The sequence below is a fragment of the Eublepharis macularius genome, chromosome 4 (assembly GCF_028583425.1).
Source record: "Eublepharis macularius isolate TG4126 chromosome 4, MPM_Emac_v1.0, whole genome shotgun sequence".
Taxonomy (NCBI): domain Eukaryota; kingdom Metazoa; phylum Chordata; class Lepidosauria; order Squamata; family Eublepharidae; genus Eublepharis; species Eublepharis macularius.
This window is the reverse complement of record NC_072793.1, coordinates 62,236,584-62,261,981: the sequence shown is the minus strand read 5'-3', so window position 1 is coordinate 62,261,981 and position 25,398 is coordinate 62,236,584. Positions and strand designations below refer to the sequence as shown.

At 41.1% G+C, this 25,398-nt stretch overlaps 1 long non-coding RNA gene across 1 annotated transcript; it reads left to right on the top strand.

The window, feature by feature from the left end:
- Window positions 1-347: 347 nt before the first annotated feature.
- On the top strand, window positions 348-23,883 carry LOC129328811 (uncharacterized). Its single transcript, XR_008596893.1, has 3 exons — window positions 348-374; window positions 7,918-7,976; window positions 20,195-23,883. It is a non-coding gene; the product is annotated as an uncharacterized LOC129328811 (long non-coding RNA).
- The last annotated feature ends 1,515 nt before the right edge of the window (window positions 23,884-25,398 follow it).

Genomic DNA, 25,398 nt, shown 5'->3' with positions numbered 1-25,398 from the left:
TGTGGGGCTTCAACTGAAAAATTTGCTCACCCATGCCCAGTGTCTGACGTGATTTATAAACACCACAATCAAAACAATAAGAATGACCATTTATTAGTTGCAGTGATATTTATAAATGTAGGTAGCACTGGGGAATTCTTCAGGATTCAAATTGTTGCCCATCCCTTCATAATTCCTCATTTGACAGCAAATTGCACCATAGAAGAATTTGAAGAAAGAGAGAACATGCAACAGTAAACACCAACCTGTCTATATGAACTGCCATCCACTCAACCTTACCTCCAGCGTCATTTTGCAATCACAAGGCATAAATATGCCGTCTTGGAATGGGTCATGTACCAGTGCAGCAGCAACTCTTTGCAGGCATCAAGAAGGTAATTGAGGAGCTTTTTTCTTTCCTTCCTTACAAGTTTAGCAGAATCCATCAGATAAGACTGATTTTTACAGATATCGTTTGACCCTTACATAGCAGTGCTATTACTACTGTTATAATCTTATTCTGATGCAGCTCTCCTACTGAAAGACATAAGCACTAGAAAGCCTGCCCTGAACAGTTACCACTGTTGGGTTGCCAACTTTTCTACCACCCCATGCTCTTATGACTAAAAGTAGCTTGATCTTCCCGTAGTAATGTCCTAATGCTTATCTATATGTCATAAAAAGCTTCCCCTGCTGATTTCTGCAGGTCAAACTGTTGTCCAAGGTAAGAGGAAGTTTTTTCTGCAGTCAGCTGGCAATTCCAGATAAAGGGAACCCAATGTAGTAATTTCAGATAGCCAAAGGAACCTATAATAAACATCAACACATGTTGTATAATAAATGTGTACTGGTTTAACAGTCATTCCCTTTACCTAAGGTATTCTGGAAAATAGAACGCTGTGATAACAATTATGTTATGGTAATAATTCATATCCTGGATTTTCTTTGGAATATCCAAAGGTGAATTATTACAATAACACAATATTCAGCAATAGTGAATTCTCCGTTACAACTCCCAGGATTGTTAGAGAAGGTGGATAGTTACCAACAGGACTGGAGAAAACCATCTTGTCCTTTAGTAAAAATAAGCAGCTGAAGCATTTCATGGCATGGAAGTAAATAAAATCACCTGAAAGTAACATCCAGTCAGCCTCTGTTAAAGGGATTGGACTTTTTTTTCTCCAGTCAGCTCTAAGCTTACACAACCCTAACCATTAGAAGACCATGACAATTAAATCCCAGTGTGTAACTCTTAATTTTTAAATGTTTAGAAAGTATTTGTGTCATAAGAAATAAAAAGACAGTTTCTATGTTATAGTCTAGTTTGATGGTTATTCCCTCTTTCCATGGAGCTGCAGTAAATTCTTGGCACTTCATCAAACTATAATCCCTGGTGGAACTCATGACAGGTAAAATAAAATTGATGTGCATATCTGCCCTAAAAGAGAATGGGCCTGAAGCCTAAGTTTGTTTTCTGTATTTTCCCATTAGAACAAATCACATTTTGACTGGCAGTATATATAGAAGAGCCATTTTCAGGAGATGGGAAGGTAATAGGATGACAGAGGATATACAGGTTGCTGTTATTCTGCTATTATGAACTGTAAGAGTTTTTATTGGCTTGACCTGAACACTTTCAGTGTTGCAAATGTGCTTTGTGAGAAGGGTTTAAAAGATCACTGGACCAGCCCAAGAGAATTGATACCTATTGGCTATATTTCTACAAAATGAATCACAGGAGAGTCAAGGCATTAATACATTTTTAGTAGAAAGTTTCTCTTCCATGGTGGTTCAGCTAAGCTCTTTCTGGATTTGTTGATGGCTTCTCTGCTAATGTTGCCTTTGTGAGAGTTCCAGAGGGCACTCTTAGTATTAAAGTTGCAAACAGGGTTACTCTGATGTACTATAAACTAAACTGAACTATGTATTGTCGAAGGCTTTCACAGCCAGAGAACAATGGTTGTTGTGGGTTTTCCGGGCTGTATTGCCGCGGTCTTGGCATTGATGGGGTTTTTGAATCATCTCAACAACATCCACCGGAACATACAATTCACAATGGAGAAAGAAATCGAGGGAAAACTCCCACTTCTGGATACCTTGGTCATCCACAAAGCAAACTTTCAGTTAGGTCACAAGGTCTACAGGAAACCAACTCACACTGATCGGTACTTACACAAAAACTCCAATCACCACCCCCGACAGAAAAGAGGCATAATGAAAACATTAGTGGATCGTGCAAGACGGATATGTGAGCCGCACTTTCTCAATGAGGAAATTAATCATCTAAACCACGCACTTCAGGCAAATGGCTACTCCAGAAATGAAATCCGAAGAGCAATCAAACCCAGGATGAATCAAACAACCAAGGAAAAACAGTCTCCTACAGGAAAAGTGTTTTTGCCATATATCAAAGGAATTACTGATCAGATGGGAAAGCTTATGAAAAAGCATAACCTTCAAGCAGTATTCAGACCCACCCGAAAAATACAACAGATGCTATGATCAGCAAAAGACAGTAGAGACCCCCTCACCTCTGCAGGAGTATACCGTATACCCTGCAGCTGTGGACAAGTTTACATCGGGACCACAAAGCGTAGCATCCAGACAAGAATAAAAGAACATGAAAGACCCTGCAGACTTGGACAACCTGAAAAATCAGCAGTGGCTGAACATAGCCTAACTCAAACAGGGCACAGTATCTTATTCCAGGACACCAAAATACTCGACAACACTTCCAACTACTTTGTCAGACTGCACAGGGAAGCCATTGAAATTCACAAGCATAAGCAAAACTTCAACAGGAAAGAAGAAACCTTAAGAATGGACAGAGCATGGTTTTCAGTTCTGAAAAACACCAGGCTAACAAAACACTCTATACTCGACAATAGCCCTGCAGAGAAGATTAGCACATCAAGCACCAATCCATATGCAAAAGAACCTCCTCAGGATACAGTGAAGCCTCCCGCCATTAGCATTCCACACCCTGGGAAACTCTTACAGGATGACTCAGCTCAACCCCACCCCTCCTGAGTAGATACAAATGACCTGCCAACATCTTTTCCACACTGTGACACTGAGAGATCTCTGTCTTTTGGTGCTACACCTCTGAAGATGCCAGCCACAGCTGCTGGCGAAACGTCAGGAACTACAATGCCGAGACCACGGCAATACAGCCCGGAAAACCCACAACAACCATAAACTGAACTAGTTTTTAACTCGCATTTTACTGGTTTCCTCCTAACTGTGTTTAGGGCTTCATGTGCAAACATGCATATATTTACATTCCAGGCTTCAAACTGCTTATTCCATACCAACTCCCTAGAGTATATTGCAGCAGTCTAGAAGATAAAGTACAAAGGATACAGTGGAACAGAGTTGGAGGCTGCATGCAGACACAGCATTTGAAATGATGCTTTCTGATCAGTCATCATTGGTGGATTGCTGTGTCCTATAAAAGTAACTTTTCCTCCCTGCAGGGCAAAGGTTGTCTCTCTTCTGTTCACTTGTATCAGTGTACTGAGAAGAACATTATGTTCCAGTGCACTTGCTAGAAGAGGATTATGGGACTGTTGGTCCTAAGGGATGATCATTACAATGTTTTGGAATTGAAAAACTTCCATAATGTTCTCAGTGGCTTTGACGTCTGTGAAAGCCTCATGGGAAGGGTCACACTTTTCTGTGAAACAGTTTCACGTAAGGAACACAGCACAAGCTGGCTTGGTTTTCCTGTTGTCATTTCCTCTGTATTATTAGCTACCTCCTTCCTTTAAAAAAAAAATCACTTCTGCCACTCTGCCTTTGGACCTGCCAAGCATCTATTATTGACTTTTACTGATCTGCTATTTTGAGGCATACCACATCCTTCTAATGGGAAGTAAAAAGATCAAAACAGATCGTAAAATGGATGGCCAATATATTCAAATTAATCAGAAAGACATAGGCAAAGCAAAAAAAGACATGGAAGAAATGAGCTAACAGGAAATTTGGAAGCTCAAACAGCTCTTTCCAAATGGAAGCAGTCTTAGAAAGGTTTTTTTTAAACTACCTTATCAGCCTGTGCTTCTCTATGCAAACACTGGAATACACTCTCAAACACTGGTTTTACTATAACAAAATGGGCCTATATCAATAACTCAGGTCACACAACTAAAAAAAAATAACTTCTGATATGAGAACTTTCAAGGGTAAATCCAGACTTCACAAAATGGACATGTTACATCTTGAATGCCTTATTACCCTAGGAATGAAAGTAAATGATGCTGGAGCTGTTACAGTGACACTGGGATTAGGGAAACCCACAAAAGTCATAGATCCAGAGGAGTTAGCCGTGTTAGTCTGTAGTAGCAAAATGATAAAGAGTCCAGTAGCACCTTTAAGACCACAAAATATCTCCTGGAACCTCAGGCAAAAAGTGAAGGCATCAATGCACCCTGCCGACCCCATGGTAAGGAAAGGGCCTCCAATAGCGAAACACCGCCCTCCAATGGCTGAATTTCACAAACGGTTGATAATTGCTGGAGCAATGTCACACTCCTTGCATCTGAGGAAGTGGGCCGTAGTCCAGGAAAGCTCAGGTGACAATCAACTTGAGGCCTTTCAGGTGACACAAGGCTTTTTCTGTTTGGTGGCAACAGACTAGCACAGCTGCTCTTCTGGAGTCTATAAAATGATTGTGTGAGGGAGAAAGATCCCTCAGGGAGACATTTTGAAAAAACCGTGGAAATGATTTAGGCTACCTCTACTAAAGTCCAAAGAACTAGATGACCAAAGCTCTCTAGGGAAATCTCTCTTCTTATGTGTGGGTTGCTAATATAACAGCTAGCCGTATAAGCCAGCAGGACCTCAAGGACAATTGTATTTAGGCATCAATTTAAGGAGGCCAGATTTTCATAACGGTTTGGTGAAAGGAGAGATGCCAGGTTGTTATCCAGGAACAATGCTGAGCAAGCACTCTGTTCCTTCAGGATTCATTTCATGCATCCATCCAATAATAGGCAAAAGTGGAGTCTTACTGGCTACAGCAGGTAGGGAATAAAGTGGACAAGAGAACTAGAGAATAAACCAGCCAAAATGCACCACATCTACAGCTTTGCGCTGTACCTCAGAGCATTTAAAGATGTAACCGCTATCTCTGGGAAATACAACTGAGGACAAATGGCTTAGATATAAAATAATTTAGTTAAATCTGTCTTTATTCAATTCAGCCACATGCCAATCTGGACATCTAATGACTCTGCCCTGGTGGTGGAGGTGGTGGTAGTAAAACTGTGTTATATAACACAGTTAATAAACACAGTTTTAAATGTCACTCTTCAAGACAGATTAAAGCCCCACTCAGAGTGGTGAACAAAGTCAGTGTCGTTATTATCTCCATAATACACCTGGGGGGCTGGGGCTGAGTGTTTATTCACTGCCCAGTTACTTAACCACTATGCTACAGCTACTGGTCCATTTGTAGTGAGTTAAGGGCTGTTTCCACACTACTCACTTTCATTCGGAACACTGCGGAACGTCACGAAAAAAACGCGGAAGATAGCGTCTTCTCGCGTGAGTTTTGCACGATGTTGTGCAAAACTCGCACGAGAAGACACTATCTTCCACGTTTTTTTCACGACATTCCCCAGCGTTCCAGATGAAGGTGAGTAGTGTGGAAACGGCCCAGGTTAAAATATTATAAACTTTCACTGCATTCAAATCAAAATCAAAGTCTGCTCTTGCGTAATCAGGCAAGTTGTGTATGGTTTCACTCAATCCAATATCTGGCCATTTGCAAAGGATAATGGGAATCAAGCTGAATTCAACTTGAACGTAAGCTGGCTCATCAAAATTGAGGACTGGAGGTCCTCTAAGGTCCTTGAACCTTATCTTATTTGGCAAAAATTCTGTTATTGGAAAGTAAGCAAATGGTTGGGTTTAACAGAAATTTCCGTCAGGCAAATTCTAACAAAACTTCTAAAGGCTCAAAAAGATAATATCCATTTCCCTGAGACAATTCTGATAGTTATGGGGAACCAACCAACCAGTCATCCCCCTAAGTCACATCGATGGATAGTGGAGCAACCTGAGTTGAAGCCCTGGCACAAGTTGATTGCAGGAATCAGATGTACTGTGTGAGCACATCTGATTCCGCAAGTAACTGCTTGGCAGATATGTTCCTAAGTAATGCCATGTGCAGGCACAGAGCACTTTGCCAGAGTATATTTTTGCAAATAAGTATTGTGGCCAGGTTACCACATTCTGCTATATTTATCTTCTGCCCCTTTGTCGTATGCTGGAGCTTGCCTTTCTGAAATTTGCTCAAGCATTTATATCACCATCTCCATTCTAAAATATTTCTCAAAATACCCTGATTACAGATCTGCATTTTCTCCTGATAATTTGCCATGCAATGTGGCAGGGAGTTGCCCTGTTTTCAATAGGGTAGGTCTGGCTAGCACTGCTCACCATGCCACCTAAGACGTTGACTTCAGTTTCCAGCAGTTGGGACTCCTGCTTCTTGGAATCTGCATGACTTTTTGGTTTCATGTGTTCAGTGCCGACCAAACATCTGCACTTTGATTTCTGTACCAAGGAAGGCTAGAAATACACGCCAGTTTTCAACATGACGCAGGTAGCTCTATTCTTAGATACAATTGCACTAGTCTATTTGGCTGACTTTGTTCTGCTAGCATCCTTGTCTACACCCACTTTTGCAAGTTTGTGACTTGGCTTGCAATTTCTTAAATGGAGCCATTCAAAAGTTGTTGAAGTGCAGGTCTCAATGAAATGACAGTATCGTTAAATCATCTTGTGAATCTAATTCCTTTTTTGCTCTTTATTACCATCCCACTGAAATGAAGGAAGAAGTAGCAGTGCTACTTAAAATATGATTGCTACTTAAAATATGATTACTATTGTTACAGACTAAACTCAAAGGAGAAAAATATTAATCAATCATAGCCGAGCAAACAGATAGTTATTATTATCCAGCCTATTCCCATGTGCCCTCATGTTAATATTGTTGAATCCATAAAGGCTCCAGGAAGCTATTTGGTAACATCTTTAACTGGTAAACAATTGAGTTGGAGCTCCTTATTGGTACTGCCCATTACACACAAAGAAAAAGTCTGGGAGAAAAAATCTTCACACGTACACACTTTGTTAGCAATTATGTTCCCTATGGAGAGAAGTTGGGAAAATCTCCCTTTACTTTTACCAGCTGTTGCAGAATGGCCCTAATGACCCATGAGCACCATTCCATTTTGGGTCCTCTGAGAGGTCAAGACACTCGGCAGCTGTCCTGGGTCTCTGCCTGGCAACATAGCACTCTCCTGAGACCGCTTGACTCCTGGAGGGATTCCTTGCTTCTCTCTGGGTATCCATGCTGCCACCAGCTGGTCATTTAGTGTATCTCTCACTAGGAGCGCCAGCACTCCGAGCACTCCACCCAGTTCAACGTTTACAGGCTCGGCCTAGTGTCTGCATCTCCGACTTTGTTCAGTTTGGTACCGCAGGGACAGCTAATTGTATTTGCACATTCCTGGGGATCTAGCAATCTATTGAACCATCTCCCTACCCATTTAGTAAAATGTCTTAGTGGAGCTTAATGTGGTTACAGAGAACATTCAAAATAATAAGAAATTTAATAAATGTCTACACACGTACTCTACACAGTAAGGGATCAAGCAAGAATACAAAGTGAATGTTACCATAATGAAAGGGATTTTAAAGTGTCTGTTCTTACTGTATTTAAATCTTTGAATTATGATGTGCAACAGAGGTTATTGCAGAAAGAATCAGAATGGATATTTAAACTGAATACATTATACCCACACGGTTTAAATAATAACACTGAATATTCTTGTTATCTGTAATGTAAGCAACACTGTCTCTTTAAATCTGAATCTTTGGGCGGCAGCAAACAGTTTAAAAGTTGGAATGTTAATTATCACTTCACAGCAGTGGTCTGTTGGATTTCATATCTACATCGAGATGAACGTTATGGTGTTGGAGTAATTGTGAGTAGTTATTCTTGAAATACTAGTAATAACACAAAAAGACAACGTATTTTATCATATTTAATTATTTATTATAACTTAATTTACAGTATAAAATGTATTTATGAGCCTTTGAAAAAGCATTTTGCTGAAATGGGATAGCAGGCTGGCAGAACCCATCAGGCTCTTTAGCCATAATTCTTGGCCTTCGACTGTAACCACTAGACTATGTTGTCTTTTGAGGAAATTCCACATGGGAATCAACGGTTCTACAAAAGATTTAACATTATGAACTACATGTCTGGAGGTTTTACTTCATCACCTTAGTGGAGAAACTACCAGTTGGACTCTTGATTGAATGTATATGCATTTTGTATGTATTTATTGGATATTTATATATTGGATATTTATATATATTTATTAGGAATTATATGTTAACACTTTGGCACTTTGCACTCTGCACAAAAAAATTTATAAAAATTTATTAATTTAATTTCCAGTGTACCTCCAAGGTTTTTCTCTTTGTAATTGGGTAGCTTTCCAGACTCAGAGGAGCCCTCCTCTTTTCTGTTATTCTAGGATAGGCAACTTACTCTTGAAGTTACAGCATTCTATCAGTCATTCATTACTTTGAGTCTTAGTCCAGACTGCTTGCCCTTTGTCATCTCCATATGGTAATGGGAGCCATCAAGATGGAGCCTAGGTGTAAGAGCTCCTTCCTATAAGTTACCTCCAGATGGAAGCAGTCCAAAACAGACTCTCTTCACCTTGTGTCTAGGGGCTTTATTTCTTCTGTTTGCCCACCCTCTGTTGGTCAGTCCCTCTCTTCCTGTTATTCCTAAGAAGAGATAAATCTAGTATTTGGCCTCCCCACACCTCTGACTGAGCATCACATTCCTGCCAGGATGTATGATGGCTCTTTGCAGGTTCTCTGCCAGCTAGAAGCATTTCCATACCAAACTTTAAGTAGTGGGTGCTTGTGACAGCCATCAATGGGAAGGGGAATGGTTGAGAGCAACTAACCTTTCTCCTGTTTCTTGTTGTTTTACCAGCAGAGGAGTTTCTTGGAAGTAACGTGGAGGGGGGTACAGCCCCCAAATTCCTAATAGTGTGATGTAGTCCCAATGTGCAGGGCATTGAGTCTGACAGTAGCCTCTTTCTGACAGTAGCCTCTTTCCAGAGTACAGGTTGCACATCAAAACAATCAGATGTTGTGGCACTCCCCATTTCTTTTAAGACTCTCCATAGCTTTTCATGATCCACACAGTCAAAAGCTTTGCTGGAATCTATAAAACAAAGGCTGATTTTCTTCTGAAATTCTCTGGTATGTTCCATTAGCCATCGTAAGTTTGCAGTGTGATCTCTGGCGCTTCTTCCTTTTCTGAATCCAGCTTGAACATCTAGCATTTCTCATTCCATATATTGTGTCTTTGCTGTAGAACTTTGAGCGTCACTTTGCTAGCATAGGAAATTAACGCGATAGTCCGATAGTTGCTGTACTCTTTGGCATCCTCTTTTTTTGGAATTGGAACGTAGACTGAGTGTTTCCAGTCCATGGGCCATTGTTTTGTTTTCCATATTTGTTAACAGATTCTTGTTAAGATTCTGATGGACTCCATTTCTGTAGCTTGAAGTAGCTCTATTGGTATTCCATCTACTCTAGGTGCTTTGTGTCTCCCAATTGCTTTGAGTGCAGCTTTTACTTCACTTTCTAGGATTTCTGGTTCTTCATCAAAAGATTCTTCGTCGAAAGTATCTGTCATCTTTCTATCTCTTTTGTATAGTTCTTCAGTGTATTGTTTCCATCTTTTCTTTCTTTTGTCCTGATCAGATACTGTATTTCCATGTTGATCTTTCAGCATCCAAAGCCATGGCTTGAATTTCCCTTTGATATCTCAGATCTTATGAAACAGATCTCTTATTCTTCCTTTTTTGTTGTTATCTTTTATTTCTTTGCACTGGTTGTTATAATAGATTTCTTTTTCTCTGCGTGCAAGTCGCTGAAAAGCTGCATTTAGAATTTTGACCCTATTTCTGTCACCTTTTGCATCTCATCTATCTTTAGCAATTTTAAAAGTTTCCTCAGTCGTCCATTTAGGCTTCTCCTTTCTTTTGGCTACAGGAATAGTCTTTGCACATTCTTCCTTGATAATATCTCTGGTTCAGCCCATAATTCTTCTGGCTGACAATCAATTAAACTTAGTATTGCAAATCTGTTCCTTACCTGGTCTTTAAATTCTTCAGGAATATTATTTAGATTGTATTTTGTCACTATGATTCTTTTAGTGTTTCTCTTCAGCTTTATACTAATTTTTTATATTAGCAACTCATGATCTGTATTGCAATCAGCTCCTGGTCTTGTGTTAGCAGAAAGAATAGAGCTTCTCCATCTTCTTCTTCCAATTATGTAATCTATTTGGTTCTTGTATCGGTCACCCAGTGATTTCCACATATACAATCATCTTTTGGTTACCTGAAGCATGTATTAGCAATGAATAGATTGTTGGCTTCACAAAATTCTGTGAGTCGCTCTCCTGCGTCATTTCATGATCCTAGTCCAAATTTTCCAACTATATTTGATTCTGCTTTATATCCTACTTCTGCATTCCAGTCACCTATGATTATCAGCATATCTTGTTTAGGTGTATGATCAGTTTCTTCTTGGACACTTGCATAAAAGTTTTATTTTTCTTCCTCCTCATAATCTGTAGTTGGAGCATAAACTTGAATAAAGATTATGTTAACAGGCTTTCCCTGAAGTCTGATTGCTATTACTCGGTTAGACTTTGTGTTGTAGCTCTTGACTGTTTGTGCTATATCTTGTCTCAGTATTAGAGCAACACCATTTCTTTTGAGTTCATTTCTGCAGTAAAACACTGTGTGATTTTCTGATGGAAAATGTTCTGAGTCGGTCCACATTAGTTCACTCACACCCAGGACTGCAATGTTTAAATGTTCCATTTCTTGTTTTACAATTTCTAGCTTACCTGGCTTCATACTTCTCATGTTCTATGTTCCTATTATGTGTGTTGCACAGCTTTGGGCATTCCTTTTGCATCTAATCACATCTGCAACGATGACCTTTTGGCTTTAATCCAGTCCCCTCATTTAGAATAGCACTATTCATACTTGTCCTCAGCTCTTCCCCAGTAGCCAATTGAGTGCCATCTGATCTGGGGGTCCTATCTTCCAGCACTATGTCTTTTTTCATTTTGGATTGTTTTTTCAAGGTAAGAGATTAGCAGAAGTGGTTTACCATTGCCTTCTTCTGCTTTGCAGTACTAACCAGGGTTAGTTGAAGTGACACTGCCATTGTCTGTGAAAGATCCTCCGCCAGTGTCATCGTCCTTTACTGCTGTTGCCTAGTTGCTAACTTTCAAAAATTCCTCCACTCCAATCACCATTGGAACATTCAATTCTATTCTGCTGATTTGACCATTGATTCCCGAGGGGGGTAGATTCATCTTAGTCTGGTGTCTCAGCTTTGATATTCCACCTTGAGTGATTCTTCCAGGAGTTTAGACTCTTGACCAAACCTGTGCTCCTGGCGGTGTTGCTCTCAGTTTCACTGACACACTCAAACCCCCTCACCGTGTTAAGGTGTATATCCAAAAGAGAGATGCTCTTTTTAGATGAGCCATAATAGTACATATCAAAACATGCAACTGTAGATAGATGGTACGGAGATTCCCCAGATAATATACTCTAGATGGCTGAGCACACGTAACAATAAATACTGAGTAATTGTTCTCTCAATTTGGCTTTTACTCCATTACTCACTTGAAACTATTTCCAAGTACTTCTGTATCATGGCTGAGTTCTTCGGAGTGCAAAAACAGAGTAACTTCAGCTAGAGTTGCTATATTACTCAATTGGCTAGGCTTTACCTGGAATATGAGCATGCCATCTGTAATATTAAAAAGTCTACCTCATGTTGTAATAATGCTCCTTCAGCACATTAGTAGGTTTGATAACTGCCTGGAGGGAAAAAAAAGTATTGTACCTTTAATAGACATTTGATGGGATGTTATTTACCAGGTGAGGTTATTTACTTCCATGCCATGAAAAGCTTCAGCTTTCCATTTCCACACATTAAGACTCTATTAAAGGGATGGGACATTTTTCTCCAGACCCTATGCATTAACTGGCCCGGAGGAAGCAAACCAATTTCACATTTCTTTTGTTCTAGCCAATGAAGGAAGTCATCATTGTGATTGAAAGGTATGAAAAACAAGCAGAAAATGTTGCCTCAGGAGCAGTTTTTTTCTAAGCTTGCTTTATTACTTGAGGGCCTTCAGCAGCTCAGGTTGGCAACTGGCCAGAAAAAAAAGAAACATTCTGTCCCTTTAATAGGATTTGATATGCAGAAACGGGCAGAGGAAGTTTCTCATGGCATGGAGCTAAGTAACATCACCTGATAATTGCTGTAGATTAAATTGATAATAAAGGAACTGCTCCAGTGGGAGGTTGGGGTAGTGGGGGACATGGCATGTGGCCATCAGTGATGGCAGGACATCATTTCCAGGAAAACGCAGAAGTGACAGCATGCTGCTCTAGGAATCGCTAGAAATTCTATAGTAAAATCATAGTTTCTGGAGATTCCTAGAGAGGCCTGTTGTCACTTCTGGGCTTTCCTCAGAAGTGATATTATGCTGTCGGACCAAAATCAGTTTAATTTTTTTTCCCTGCCATTGTTCTGGAACTCAAAAGACAAGGGTGGGGATCCCCTACTCCTGCCAGGATCCCATTTAAAAGCTGGCAATTCTAGCACCAGTGTTTTTGATCTGCTTCTTGTGCTTCTAAAGGCCAAACTCAAAGGTATGGTATCTAGGTGTCCAACCTGTGGACACCAGCACCATTTTAGAGAAGAATTTGGCCATTTAAAAATGCTGCAAGAGCAGGCAATCTTGTTTCCCCCCTGCACACCTTCGCAAGTGCTGAAACAGGCTGATACAGCACTTGAAAGGCATAGGAGGTGACAAGATTGCCTAGTCCTGCCACGCTGTGAGTGCAGCGTTCTTAAATGGCCAAATTCTTCACTAACATGGCATCAACATCTATGGATTGGATCCATGGATGCCACAATATCTAGTTTGGCACTAAAAGTAAATAAATTTAAAGGGAAATGTCTCATGCCTTCTTGTGAATTTCCAAATTATTCCAAATAACAACAGTAATGAAATAAAATTTGAGTCTCCCTTTTAAAAATGTAAAAGAGCAGTTTTTATCAATTCCTTCAATCTCTAAGATTGAGAGAAACAGAAAAAGTGACCTTTATGTTTCCAAATTGGAAAATATCGGTCCCCTAGAATTTGATGGTTCCCTAGAAGTCAAAAGGAGCCAAAGTGGTTGGTGGGCATATGCATCTTTCAGGTGCCTTTGTCTTTGAAAATAGCGATGGGAGAAAATTTAGATTATTTTAAAATCAAAATAAAAATGGCTGGTTTGCAATTGTTTTCTTTTTATACAGTACAAATTCAAACATGGGGGAGAACTCAGAAATCCTCTGAATGCTCACAAAAAGTTGAAGTCTGTACTAGCTTTTCTACAGAGCAGGACTCTCTTCTTTCTAGTTGCATATTAAATGTTAAAGAAAGACTATAATTCCTGTTACTTGCTGATCTTCTGTATACTGATGCTCCTCCTCATATGCTTTGTTTGGTATGCCAATAAAAAACTATGATCAGATCTGCTAAGGTGGAGTATTGAGTATCCTGTTGATATCAAGGGGGCCATGACAGAATTTCTGGGGTCTGGCTGAGCCCTATGGATTGATGATACGTTAACCTTGAGTTTCATAATCAGTTTCTTAATTGTGCAGGCAATGAGACGGGCAGCACAATCCTAAGGGGGGGGAGTGAATAGGGACCGAACTAAAGCTTGCACCAGCAGAACTGGCTCCTACGTGGGTGTAAATGCCTTTCCGCCGCCGGCAGCACAAGGCATACCAGCACTGCCGGGCCACTGCCACCAGGAGCAAGAGGCGGCCGGATGGAGGCAGAAAAGCGGTGCAGGGCCCCATGCCGGCATAGGAGGGGGCGGGGAGGAGGGCGGGACCAGAGGTAGTTTGCTTCCTAAGCCCTTCCAAAAGCAGGAATGCCCACAGCAGCGCAAAAGAGCTACGCCAAGAAAAAATAAAGCATAGCCCATAGGCACCCATTGAATGGGGAAAACTCAGCCCCCTCTCTGAGCACCCAGCCCCCCCCCCCGGCCTGAAGGAGTATAGGATGGGAACTACCTTGGGGCCAATCCAAGTGTGCTTCTGCCATGGATGAGCCCCCCTCCTCGCACCCAATCACCTGCAGACACACCCTTTAAAGCATCTGGACGCACTGCCCAACCTCAGGTAAGTTAGCACACGGCTGGAAGCTCTGCCCATTTGCTTTCTGTCATGGGTACTTTGAACACAAGGTGGGAGAGATGGTACCCACGGTGGCAGGCACTGAGTGCACTTTGGGGACTTTGCAAGAACAGTGGGAGAACTTTGCACTCACTCAGGGGAAGAAGGGCAAAGTCCAGACTGTCTGGCTAACTAACAATAGCCACTCATGTTTCCTTGTAGGTTATCTGACTCTGAAGTTCCATCTCAGTAAGGATTGAGGTAGTACTTTCTGGTAAGAAGGAGATGGGGCAGTGGCTAAGCCAGTTGGCTGATTTGTGCTGGCTGCCCCATCACCTGAACTGGCCTGACCACTAGCCTTGGCGGGGGAGAGGATGGTGGCAGCAGCCCCTGCCTGCCCCAGAGGCAGTTGCCCAGAAAACTACTCTTGACCAGGTGTTTGTAACTACCTGTTCGCTTTCTCCCTTAAAGGTAAAAGCACCCCAAGGCAGAGCACATCCTCGTCAGAGGATCTTGCATCAGCTGGTCACTGCCGCTACTGCTCTCTACTATGTGCATCTTCTCAGATGTTGGAGTGTGGGCTTTGCCTCGGCCATGGACCAAGGCAAGGCCCACATGTGTGTCTTTCTCTTGCAGGCATGTCCTGAGCATGTCTGCTTCCTCCCCCTCCCCCATAATCCTCTGCGAGTGACATTCAGATCCAGCCCAGGAAGCAATATCTCAAAGCAGTCTGCATCTCAGCCTCGCCCCTGGGAGCGCAGAAGGAGGGCTACGCAAAATGCCTTGGCTCCCTTTCCAGCCTGGAAACAATGGCACTTTTTCCAGTTTAATAAAATGAGTTAAAAAACAACAAACTTCTGTGTTTGCATGCCTGACTGACATTGTCATTAGCCCTTCTCTCAACACCCTGTCACACATGTCCACTCACACATTCCCACAAATGTATCAAGCGGCACCTTGTCCAATCTCCCTGCCCCCTTCCTCCCCCCAATGTAACTTCAAGCAGAGGGGTGGGAATTGAACTGTGGCCCATGAATGTCTGCGGGGAGAAGGGAGGCACTGAGGACTTTCATTCTCTGATAGTATGAGCTGCTGGCATCTGATAAGCCAGGAAGATGGTCGCTGCAGGTGGAAAGCTGCTGCCAGGGGGTGGGGGTTGTGTTTGGGGAAGCAGGGATGGACTCAGCATGGGGAGGGTCTGTCAGTTCACTCGGGGGGGGGGCATCTCCTCAGTACTGGGACATGGCTGTCAAGGTCCGCCCCCCGCCCCCCATTCTCGCTTTGTAGAGATGCAGTGATGCGTTCAAGTTGCGCAGCAGCAAGTCTGAGTGTGCTTTTCATTCCCCGCATTTCCAAACAGCCTCCTAGCATCCCACGTGGTTCCCAATGGGTGTTCCAGTCACTCATTGACAGCCCCGCCTCCCCCCTCCCCGCTTCTCCAGAACCTAGGGACTATTTAGGGTTGCCAGTCTCTAGGTAGTAGCTGGAGGTCTCCCAGAATTACAACTGCTCTCCAGGCAACAGAGATCAGCTCCCTACTATCTGGCCCTACTTTTCAGGGAGGGGGAACCTTTTTCTTTTGGTGGTGGCAGCGGCGGTGGGTATGTGCAGGTGCACCAAGCTGCAGCCACCAGCCTGGCCCTCCCCATTGACTGCGCCGCTGGTTGCCTCTCACCTGAATGCCAGGGGAGGGGTGTGGCCATTGGCTGGTGTGGGGGGGTGTCAGGGGAATGGTGGGCGGGCCCTCCCAGGGGCCACTGCATCTCGCGTTGCCACACTCAGGTGCTGCCGGGACCACCGGCACATGAGCACCGACGCTGCCTGGGGGGTTAGGATTGGGCTGCTAGTATAACTGTAGGGAGATATGTGAGATATTTAAGCCTGTAAATACTATGCACAATTGTTTGGAAATCTGTCCCATTTAAAATAATGGGATTTTCTTGTAAATTAAGATTAAGCTTTAGGGTTGTACAGGTCCCATTCACACTATATTGACAACATATTTCATAGAAACAAATGAAATCTCACTGAATTCAATACAGTACAGAATAGCAGGCCAAGTGTATCTTCTGCTGACTATGAGGTTTTTCCATTTCTACAAACAAAGGCTAAATGCTACCAGCTCATATGTGTGTGGGATGGGGGTGGAATTTAACTGTCGGGGGTTTGAGCTCTGGGGAAAATCAGATAAAATTCCTGCATGGGAACTTCTCTTGCACATTAACTATACAGAAATAAAGTAGTGAACTGCTGGCAAAATCAGAGACCAGAGGGCACTAGGTGTTGCTTTCTCCATCTTTCTCTTTGCTATTGTATCAGCGGAGAAGAGAGCTTGAGCAACTTATGGCAGGCAAAGGGTCAGGTAGAAAAGTTCAATATAGTCCTTACCCAGCTTTTTTTGTGATAGTTAACAAGAGCAACTGGTAAATAATGCAGCAATTAATGTGCTTGATTTGCATTATTTGCAAATAATTTGCATAAAATTAGATTTGGGGAACTTGAATATGGCAATCCTAACTTGAACCCCATGTTTATTCTAATGAATATATATACTCTAGTTTGGTGTAGTGGTTATGAGTGGCAGAACTCTAATCTGGAGAACCGGGTTTGATTCCCCACTCCCCCGCTTGAATGCAGCTGGGTGACCTTGGGTCAGTCACAGCTTCTAGGAGCTCTCTCAGCCCCACCTACCTCACAGGGTGATTGTTGTTGTGGGGATAATAAGAACACACTTTGTATACTGATCTGAGTGTGGCATTAAGTAGTCCAGAAGGGTGGTATATACATTGAATTTTGTTGTTATTATTAAACAAACAAAAGTTTTACTTTCTTTTAACTTTGGTTGGTGGTAATGCAAAAATAATGAATATTGAGAAAGTTTATAACTTTATTTGTAATCTTGAGGTGTTATAACCTCCAGGTTATGTGAACAAGCCATAAACTGGTTCCTATCTTTTAATCTTCTGCAAAGTATATATGAGATTATTTGATTCTAACACTATTTCTTCAGTTGGCAGAAGGCATCATTTTGAAAGTAATCATTAGCTCACAGGTAAGCAAATTATTCATTCTCAATCATAACAGATCTGTACATGCTTTACTTCTGTGAACTTTCTGAGAAGAGGGTTTGGTTTTTATTTTAAAAAAACAGCTAATGGCTGATCAGATTGGGTTTCCAGCAGTTTTCCTTGGACAGCAGAAAAAAATAAAGATCTGCAAAAATATAAAGTACCAAATCTGTTAGATGCATTGTTTTCCAGCATACAAATACATTTCCATGAATCTGAGTTAGTATATGTTTCTAAAACGGCTTGTGTATACAGGCTTTTATCTAGTCTGGCTTGTAGGGTGAATTGTATCTCTTCAGACTTTGAGGTGTCACTCCTTTTAATGCTTCACTACATAAAAACCTCCATGTGACTTAAAATCCATAGCATCATGGGGGATATTTCTGGCCAAGGACTGTCTTGCTAGTTTCTACTTGCAGTAAGTTTTCTTTATGCGAGAGACCATTTAAAATTAGAGCCCACTTCTAATCTGAAACAATTGTACTACTGCAGGATTTCACTGCCTCGAGAAGCCTGGGTGCCTTCTTCATGATGATATCTTCTGTGACTTAAATTGAATGCAAAGGGCACAAAGAGAAGGGTCCTAGGGCAGGGGTGGGCAATTGTTTTGGCTCGGGGGCCACTTTGTGGGAGCGGAGGTTAGCGGAGGGCCGCACCTTTTAGCAGAGGGCCGCAAAGAAATATTTGTTTGTCCATTCTTCATTAAACACACGACATTCATCACCAATTTTACATTTTTTCAGAGGGTCCATGGTTTCACTAAAGTTGGAAATTTATAGATTTACTGTTGCAAAGACAAAATTCAAATTAACCTGATCAACCGGAAAAGCGCGTATCTACACTGCACATGCGTATTGACGTAGCCGTCCTAGTGGAAAATACGAGACGAATCTTCGGTCGTGCACGGGAAGGAAATCTCGGTTCAAGGCGGATTTTTCTGACTGTCTTGGCGGGCCACAAAAAAATCTGTAGGGGTCCGCATGTGGCCCTCGGGCCGCAATTTGCCCACCCCTGTCCTAAGGAATAGTTTTGTAATGCTTCCCTTGCTGGTTTCATCAACGCATAATCCTGATCATTTTCTTGGTTTAATGCACGACAAACAGAAATATTCTTTATGTGTTTACTTTGTCATGCAGAAACCAAAAACAAACCACAGATTAAAATATCTGAACAAGAAATAAAAATGTCATGCTAGCCTCTAATATTTCAGGGTAAAGGAAAGATTTTCTGCACAGCTTTCCAGTTTTGGAAAGAACTTTGTATCTTTTTTTTTCTTTCATAACTTTTATCCTTTCTGCTGCCTTAGGTGACTTGCTAGTGGAAGAGATACTGCTAGTCATTTTTATATGGTTATGTACTTAACAGTGCTATCCTAAAGCCAGTCTGTGAACTGCTCAGGATAGCAATGTTATTGTAATTCAGGGATATGGTGGCAAACCTAACCAAAAACCTTCTGGTGCCACACTTTTGTAAACCCAGCACCAGCACATAAAGGAGACCAAAATAAGCAACACCAAGGGAGAGGCAAGGCTGAGTTGGTATTTTAAACTTTCTTATACTACATCCTGCCCATGTGCCCCTTTACTAAAGTAATTTTGGTGAAAACACTTGCCAAAGTATAAGCACACTCATTGAGCTCAATGGCAATGAAAAATAAAGTCTCCCAGCTGCCTCCCACCATGCCTGCACAATCACAGTTTAACTTAGGATACCAAGTGAGTTAGCAGCCAATCACATCTCTCCTAAACTCCAGCTAAGACACAAAATAAGTATGTTAAACAAAGAAAATATCTCAAATACAAATTGTAGTCTAGGATACACATATTCCCACCAAAGACAAACCAGTTTCAGTTTATGTTAAATATCTTGAAGGGACTAACAGCTACAAATGACAAATTACACAAGGACTGCACATGAAGGGAGTTGCAATGTTAGCCGGGAAGCTGAGTTTTAAGAGATCGGAAGGCTTTGTCAATTTCCCCTCTCTTCAGAGCAGGGGAGCTTGCTCCTCAGAGTGTTTGTTAATTTCCTCTTCACCTCCTAGAACAGGAGGTGAAACTGACAGAGCCTTCAGGAAGCAAAGAGGAAATTGGTGTTCCCAACCAGGGTTCTATGGAACTTGGGTTCCTCAGGAGATTGTCAGGGGTTCTGCGAGAAATCATGGAATAAATAATTTGAAATACCATGAAACATTCCATGTATCCCTCACAATATCATGGTTATTAAATTATATTTAGTTCTATTGTAACTCTGTTAGTTTGGATTGTGACAGAGAACTGACAATGTAAATGACAATTTAGCAGTAATTGAATTGCACTCCCCACTGTCACCTTTTTCTGGCCTGTAAATGTTTTCATAGGTAGGGGTTGCTCAGGATTTAAAAAATTAATTTAGGGGGTTCCTCCCTGGAAAAAGATTGGGAAACACTGGTCTAATTTGATGTTATAAGATGAGGAGCTACTGCTCTGTATATTCTCCCCACACACACACACTAGTAATGTCTTGTTGAGTGCATCAATGTATGACATAAGATCATCACAATTTGTGTTGCCCCAGTTTCTTTGCTGACAGCCAGGGAACAGGGCAATGTACAGCACAATGACATCACATCTCAAATTGTATTCGACAAAGAGCAAAGGCAGCCACATATCTATTGAAACCCCTAATTAGAACGTAGCTGGCTGCAGGAATACCCCCAAGGCCTGCAGCATTTTATTGCCCTGAAAGAGTCTGGTAGTGCAAAGCTGATGTAGTATAGTAGATAAGAGAATGGGCTGTGATCCACGAGGTTACAAGTTCAAGTCTTATATATATTTATTGTTTATTTACAGCATTTTTAGTCTGCTTTTCTCGCTGAGGCTCAGGATGGAAAAAGAAGAAATATGCCTTGAAATAACATACAATCTTCTTGGAGAGACTGAGATGAGGAGGAATTTAAGGAGAAGAAGAGAGAAACCATTTTAGAGTGACAGATGAGCTGGGAGACAGGATGGATTGGGCAGCTCAAACTGGCTTTGGGCCAAAATTGTCCAAGAATCAAGATGGAAAGTTTGTCATTTCCAGCTCAGGCATCAAAAAAATCCTAATCACAATTTTGGGATGATGGTTGGTAGTAGTTTGGAAGGAAGAATTTAGCTGAACCCATAATGGTCTGATTGTATCCACAAAAACACTCCCAAGCTGAAGAAGAACTATCTGCCAGGCTCTGCAATTCATGCCAAGAGAGAGGAACTGGGGGGAACAAAAGACTGAATCCTGTGCCAGTGTTGGAGAACAGTCTTCATTAAAGTTTCTGCTGTCTTGCACCCATTTCTAGGAAAGAAATGTTGAGGTACTGCATTGGTCAGTTTAGGATTAGCTACTTATTATTCTGTTTTTGGCTTCTTTTGAGTAACTTCTCATATACCCTATCTATAGTGAACCAGAGCACGGGGGGAGGGGGGCAAAAATAGGGACTCTAGTTGGTGGCAGGCTACCCAAGAACAGCTTCTTAGCCTCAACAGGGAGACACTACTAGACTCTTGCTCTAGTCTACTTCTACAGACAGACTAACAACAAGGAGGTTAGGAAAGAAAGGATCTCTTTAATGGAGTTGGCTAGCCCACCCCATAATTAGATAAGCCAAAAGCGCCTAGAGGCCTAGAATAAAACAACCTTGGAGAGGGAAATAAACAATAGAGTTACACAGTTGTATTGCCATGTGTAGTTTGGAAGAGCCATCTAACTCATACTAACACATTCAATGTACCAAGGCTCAGGTGCAGGGAATATCTGAGAACGGCAAGAATGTCTAACTTCATAGCAGCTGGCAATAATATAGGCATATTGATGGAGAGCCAAAAGATACTTTGATGTATGAGAAACTTGTAATCACTAATTCTACACAGACTCTGTTAAAACAAAAAACAAGAATGAACTAGCTATTTTTATGTGTTTCAAGATGTTTCAGATATGGATAATCTTGTTTGGTGTATGAAATGATAAGATAATAACCAAGAATTTGAGTTTCTGAGGCAGCTATTGTTAAGAAAAGGTTCTGAAACCCTATAAATATGACAAGCTCATCTGATAACGAGCTTCTTCATTGAAGGAGCTCCTTGTCTGTTACCTTCTTACCTTTGGGTAAGATACCTTTTGGACTCATGTAATTGCTGTCCTTAATGGTCTTTGTTATAACGGATGGTATAATTTTCTATTGATTACGTTGTTATTAAGTATACTTAGGCATGTTGTAATAATAAAAGAATAAAAAGGAAGTAGAGACTCCATAATCGTGAAATTATTTGATATAGGAAGGCTAATTAGACTTTCTGGGCTTCTTAACTGCGTGCCTATATCTGAATCAGGTCTGACAGGAGTCATCCAGAACACTAAGCCCTCTTGATCACTTACCAGGGAGAGTCAAAGGGAGTCCCAAGAAGGTGAATTCTTGGCATATAATAATCCAGTCTGAAGGAATGTAATAAAAGATTATTAGCAGGAGATACTAGGAAAAGAGATACACTTTCCAATTTTATTCCACCCGTTAATATAATTCCATGATACATTTTTAAAATATACTGTTGTCTGGTTAGAGTCCATGGGAAAAGGTTGGGTAAAAACCAAAATGAACAAGCAAGCAAAGAACATGAGAAGATGGTTGTTCTAGAATTTTTTTTTAAAAAGTATAGGTAGTTCCCTGTGTAAGTTCCGAGTCATTACTGACCCAAGATGTCACATCATGACATTTTCTTGGCAGACTTTTTACGGGGTGGTTTGCCATTGCCTTCCCCAGTCATCTACACTTTACCCCCAGGAAACTGGGTACTCATTTTACCAACCTTAGAAGGATGGAAAGCTGAGACAACCTTGAGCCAACTATCTGAACCTGGCTTCTGCCAGGATTGAACTCAGGTCATGAGCAGAGCTTGGACTGCAGTACTGTAGCTTACCACTCTGCGCCACAGGGCTTTTCTAGAATATTGCACAGAATATTGGTCTAGAATATTGAATAGAAAATGCCAAATTATGGTATCTGAAATGTAAATTTTGTGACAGCAATTACTGTACTGGCGGATGTTAAGTCACAAAGTTTAATTTGCACAATCAACAGGAAGTAAATTGAATATACAAACCACTCATAAGAATCATCATCGGGAAATAAATTGAATGTACCAAACTACTCATTGTAAGAGGAATCATTTGCATAAATTCAACCTTAAATACATATGCAGATGATGAAATCTTAAGTTGCAGTTGCAGTTGCTATCCTGCAAGAACGATGAATATCAGGATGCATGTTTATGCTCAAGATTATAAAAGCAAAAAAAAGCCACCTATTCTTAGCTCAGTTTAATCTCATCCTATACAAGGAGACCTGTGCTAATCAGGGGGGAGCAAAGTACCTTGAGACAAAATGGAATTAAAGACACTCTACAGGACTGATTGTGGGTTTTTTTTCTCTACTGTTTTCCATCCAGGTTTTATTTGCTTGACGTTTGCTTGTGGCAGATTTTACTGAGCATTTAATTTCCCATTGAGATGCATCAGAGCCTTTAATTTTATTTCCTTTTCTGATGCAATAAGCTCTTACCGACAGCAAAGAGAGTACGCGAATCATGAGAATAATAAACCACACTCGCTCTTGAAAGCTGCACAACCCGTTCAAACATGCTGGAGGGAGCAGTACAGCCTGCCCTAAGATGCATGGCTTTCCATGGGCAACGGCCCATTTTATGAGTCATGAGACATAATGGAGTATTGTTGAAAGTTTTGGGGCCATGAGAAATTATCTATGGCTGGACATGGAGAATGGTATAAACTGGCAAGAAACTAAAGTTACATTCTTCTCCAGCAATGAAATCAGCCAGCACTGGCCCAGTTTCCAGTATATAATACTACAAATCATGCAGACTTGCTTTTTAATTAAAGGCAATTCATTTTAAAGAGCTGTCACTGTGATTCTACCAGGTAACTTCAGCAGAGCTGAGGTTGTGTGTTGTTTTGAGTGCAGGTATGAAAAGAGCAGTGAATTTTAGGAACTTTGGTGCCTTCCCCTACTCTTTCCTTTGCCTTCACAACGTTGATTGTGTCTGGGATCAAAGACTTTTGCCTATTGGAATGTATTTACAGTTGCTTTTCTTCACTCATCAAAAACAAACTTTGCAATCCTCAAAGTGAAAAAAGAAAAGGTGGAACTCCAAGAGACAACATGGGAAATCAGATTCCTGGGACAGAACATGGAATGAAAGAACCAATGCAGATGTTAAATTCAGCACAAGACTGTTGAAACAGAATCCATTAAGTTGGATACCATTTACCAAGAGTTTAAAAAGTACTTGGAATTCCTGAGTCTGTACGGGTGTTAGCTAGACTAGCAAAACTAGGGAAATGTCCATTTTCTGCTATTGTAAATAGTCTCTGCACTTTTCTTGATTGTTTGATTTTTGCATAATTGCATCTCACCTTGTACTTCCTACATTTCATGGCTTTTCACACCACTGTTTATACCTGTTTTTCTTCATCACTGCATGTATCTGATGAAGTAGACCCTAGTCCATGAAAGTGTAAGCTACAATAAAACCTTTTCATTTTTAAAGTGCCACAGGACTCCTGTTTATTTTTATATTTTTAAAGTTTTCCTATTTATATGAGTGTTTTCCCAGTCTGTGTTGCTTTTCATCTAGCATTGAAAAAGTTGTTGGATCCTAATAGAAGGCAATGGAAGATGTGTATGCTGTCTGTTGCCTCACAAATATTATTAGTGTGGATGGTTGGGAGCACTCTAAAAGCCAAACTATACATGATGCAGATATCTATATTGGATCCCCAAATGTGTGAGTGAGCTTCATACCATCTGGATAGATGCTATAGGGCTGGGAAAGGGTGTAGTTAACTTTTCCCCCCGCATTATTCACTTGAGCCGAAATTCCCCCACCCCCACCCCCACCCCCACCCCCAAGTTGCTTTAAATGCTAGGAGGAAAAGAAGACAGGTGCTAATCGTGTGCCTCCCCCTCCCACCCAAGTTTAAATCAGCCAGGGAAGGTATATAGAATCAGGGAAACGATATGGGAAGGAATATTTAACCCCCCTTCTCCAGCACTACAACCACACACTGTATTTTCCCTCTCCCCACACTGATTTTTGTAGCTGAAATATACTTCTAGAGAAACAGTCACAGATCCCCTGAATCACAAGTCATTTAGCCATAATTGTATGGGAAAGGAAGAATGTACTACCTTACAAGAAAAATTTACTACCTTATTAATACACTGTTTTGAAATGAAGCAGCAATTTTCATTTTTTCATTTGCTGGAGTGATTCGTGTTTCTTCATTCTTTGAGAAAAAAAGTTTTCAAAAGTCTGAATAAAGGGCAAAAAAAATCTTGTGAATGTTCATGTGAATTTTTGAATGGATTCGTTCTGGCTATGATTAGCTTCATTGAGATTCCTTTGCCATGAACATTTGAGTGATCAGGTTTTATTGACGCAAACATTATGCCAATGGCAGATTTTTACAATTTTATTTACTCTAGGAAGGCTGGTTTTTGACCGGTACCGAAACAGCACTCACCCTATCCCTAGTAGTCAATACAACTCAATAGTACACAATGAGAAGAACTATATGTTCTGTTCAGAAGGCTGAACAAATTATCATGTATTCACATTATGGAAAAAAAAATTAGACACATAAATTGACAGTAATCTTCTCTTAGGAACAGACAGCCCAGTTTTACCTGAAACTTGAATAGTTACCATACAAATTCTCAGTTTCAGTTGTGAAAAATGTAGTGAGAGAGGGTGCCAAAATATCTACACGTTTTGGATGAATACAAAGTTGAAATACTAAATATTAGAACCAAATTCTTTAAATTGATTTAAGGCAACATACATGAAAGTTGGCAGAAAAATACCATTTTAATTTCTTCATAGTTTACCATTTTAATTTCTTCTACCGGGCCTTTGGCTGAGTGCCAGCAGGTGTCCTCCTTCTTCCATCTAAGACCACCACTTCTTTTGGGGCTGCCCTCGGCCATCTGCTATGCCCGTATATG